Raw genomic sequence first — 3,968 nt, 5'->3', positions numbered from 1 at the left:
GGGGGCGGTGCCGACGGCCGCCGCTTCGCATGGGCTAGGGGTGGGCTCTGTTCCGGAAAAGGCCGCGAGGGAGGGGGTGGGGCCTCGGCGGGGTGAGAGGCGGGGCCGCGCGGGGGGAAGGCGGGGTCTTGGCGAGAGAGAGGCGGGCCGCGCAGGAGAAAGGCGGGAGCTTGGCGGAGAAAGAGGCGGGCCGCGTGGGAGGAAGGCAGGCCTTGACGGGGAAGAGCAGGAGGAAGGCGGGGCCTTGGGGTGAGAGGCGGGGCCTCTGTGGAGTGAGAGGCGGGGCCGCGCGGGAGGGAGGCAGGGCCACGCTGGTGTCATTGTGAGGGGCACAAATGGCGGTCAGTGTGAGTGGCTGCCGACCTGAGGGCTGAAGGGGGAGACAGGAGATGGGATGGGAGAGGATTCTGGAAAATATCTGATTGGAATTTATCAATGGAGCCCCGTTTTTATAGATGAGACGATTCAGACTCCAAGTGGTCAAGTGGTTGACTCAAGCCTTCTCAGCTAATACAATAGCAGAATTCGGTTGGACAGAATACCAGGTTTTTTATCTCAATTTTTAATTCCCTTCAGCTGCCACTTAAGATCTCTGGTATTGATCATCTTGACCAATATGCATAAGAAAGGACAGTAAGATTATTTAAGCTGAAACAATTTAAAAGGGAAGCATCGACACACTTAAAAATAATGAAAAGCCTTACCACCACCATGGATGAAATTGTGCCGATCTATCCATCCATCACTCTTTAATCCTAACTTTCTGGCCTCTAATCCTACCTTTCCAAGATCGGTTTAGGTTAAGAAAGCAGTTAAAGGATAGTATTTAACCAGTAGGTTTTGGTTGATCTGACTAGCTGTATTACATTGTATTACAAGATGGAAGATCTGCACAACTATTCCAAACACTTTGATAAGGTATCAAAATAATACCATAATTGTTATTAAAAATGCATTAATACGCCAATATAGTTCACTCTAATGTGGAAAGTTTACATGCATCAGTTAGGTGTGGGTTGTATTTACCAATCATGTATGGTTAGCTATGTTGCTAATATCTATTGCACAGGGTTGGGGTACCCAAGTGGTTTAGGAAGGTTATCCTTCTCTTCCCCAATATGCTGCCCCCGGTAAAATAAAAAGAAACCAACGCTAAGCTTCATCAGGTTACTTCACACACCACTGACCAACCAACTCACTACTCAGAATTCATACACTTTCCTTTTTTCCAGAGGAAGATTCTACACAGTCTCAGTTAGTTGGTAAATTGGTAATGGATAAGGATTGAGAAGTCTGAGTTTGGGGGAATATGAAACCTTTCCCCTCCTGAGAACAGAATTGAGATGGTGGGCAGTGGGGATGCGGGGGGCGGGGGGGCAAAAAACGGACAAGGAAAGTTTTCCTCCAACTTAATTTGGAGTATTTTCTCCCTCCAACTTAATTTGGTTTTGGATACAGCCTCTAGGAATCACTCACTTCTTTTACCATCTGAAGAAAGAGGGATTTTTGCTTCTAACAGTGTATAAAGGTAACTATGCTGGATATAAATTTCAGTCTAAAGGAACATCTTGACCGGGCATGGTGGCTCCTGCCTGTAATCCTAGCACTTTGGGAATTTGAGGCGGGAGGATCCCTTCAGCCCAAGAGTTCAAGACCAGCCTGGGAAACATAGCGAGAACTTGCCTCTACAAAAAAAAAAAAAAAGAACTAGCCAGGCGTGGTGGTTGCCTCTACAAAAAAAAAAAACAAAAAAAACAAAAAAAAACAAAAACAAAAAACCAAAAAGAAAACTAGCCAGGCATGGTGGTGTGGGCCTGTAGTCCTACCTACTCAGGAGGCTGAGGTAGGAATACTTGAGCCCAGGAGTTACAGCCTGCAGTAAGCTATGACCACACTACCGCACTACAGCCCTGGGTGACAGAGCAAGACCCTGCTGCTAATAAAGGAACATCTTTTATTAAATAGGTACCCTTTAAATGACCACAGACTTAGAGATGTTCCATTCCAGAAGAATTCTCAAATAAGATATCCATATAATTGTGAAAGGGAATTGGAGATGTAAGGATACCTCTATATGGAAACTGTTAACTGAAAATTGTGAAATCGGAAATTACACCAAAACTGCACAATGCACACATCAAAAGTACAAGTTTGTATCTCTACTCACACTTCCAACTTGTTGATGTACTTTATAACCTATAATTAACTTGTTCCTGAGATGTGGATGTTTAAAAACAAATTCTGAATACGGCTGTCTTATTTTTATCCAAGACTATATTCAACTGCCTAAATAAAATAATGGCCACTTTGTTTTTTTTTCCATTTAACCAGATTTGGCCCTAGTCACATGCAAGTATTTCAAGTGAACCTCTGACCTGAATTACCTGCATAATTTAGATGACTTTTAAGATTTCAAGTTTCCTAATTTAGACTATTTCAAGATAAGTAGCCAATTAAACACTCAGGAAGGCCGTTCCTTAACAAAAAATTTAAGGGGAAAAAACCATGAATATTGATCATTCTGCCTAAAGACTTAAAATAATAAAGACATAAAATTAAAATATAAGTGAACTAGGAAAGATATCTACAATAAACTTACTATATAAAAGTGCTTACAAAATCAGTAAAAGACAGTCCTACTACAGAAAAACATTAGTCCAGTCAAAAAGGATAAACCAGTAACTAATAAAAAAAAAGTGCTTTTTTTTTTTTAACCTATTAAATTGACAGATTCTTTCATGCATAGTGAAACTGGTAAGGGGACAAGGAAATGAACCCTCTAACCTCTAGTGAGGTTATGGTGGTGGAGGGAGCAAGCAAAAAGCTTAGAGTTCATAATCTTTAACCTAAGTTGCACTTCTAGGAAACCAAAAGTGTTGTGTAAAAAGACATATGTAACATATATAGATTCACTACAAGCATTGATACCAGCAAGAAAAAAAAAGAGGAAAAACTGTAAATACTGATTACATAGCTATGGCACACAGAATACTATGCAGTTAGCAAGTCAACACGTAGAACAAACACATAGAAAAACAGTGTGCAGTCAAAAAAGCAGGTGATGAAACAGCATGTGTAATTTCATTAGATATATGTTATATATTATTGTATTTCTATCTGTCTATGTCAGCAGCCACCTACCTCCATGGTCACTGGTACTCAGAATCTTTTCTTTCCCTGTTACTAATTTACCCATATTAAGCCCAGTGCCCCCTTACACAATAAGCAGTTTCTCTTTCATGTGAGAAAAAATTCAAATGTTCTGGTATCCCCTCTAACAACTGTCCTATTTTTTTCTTCTTTTACTATTAGTTTTCTAAATAAGTAATCTACACACACTGCTTCTAAAATAAATATGTAATTTGACCGGGCTCAGTGGCTCATGCCTGTAATCCCAGCACTTTGGAGGCTGAAGCGGGCAGATCACCTGAGGTCAGGAGTTCGAGACCAGCCTGACCAACATGGAGAAACCCCAACTCTACTAAAAATAACAAATTAGCCAGGTGTGGTGGCACATGCCTGTAATCCCAGCTACTTGCGAGGCTGAGGCAGGAGAATCGCTTGAACCACCGAGGTGGAGGTCGCGGTGAGCCAAGATCGCGCCATTGCACTCTAGCCTGGGCAACAAAAGCAAAACTCCACCTCAGAAATAAAATATAATAAAATAAAAAATTCACAAAGTGCTTTCGACACAGCCATTAACGCATTTGATTCTCAAAATCTAAACATAATGTCCTCTTTTCTGAAGTGACAGATCAGAGATTGGTTCTTCAATGGCTTCATTAGTGGTGACTCAGAGTAAAGTAAACTTCAGTGAGATGCTTTCCTTTCTACCAGTCTACTCCTACTTTACCATCCACAATCGATGCTCTTGAAGTGTTGAATGCTTTTACAAATAATAGGACCTAATAAATGTCTGAATTTCAGCTTTGCTAAACCAAAAAGTCCAACCCAAGAGAACAGGCTAC

This window comes from Theropithecus gelada, chromosome 6 (genome assembly GCF_003255815.1).
Source record: "Theropithecus gelada isolate Dixy chromosome 6, Tgel_1.0, whole genome shotgun sequence".
In the NCBI taxonomy this organism is placed as follows: Eukaryota; Metazoa; Chordata; class Mammalia; order Primates; family Cercopithecidae; genus Theropithecus; species Theropithecus gelada.
Note: the sequence above shows the minus strand (reverse complement) of the source record.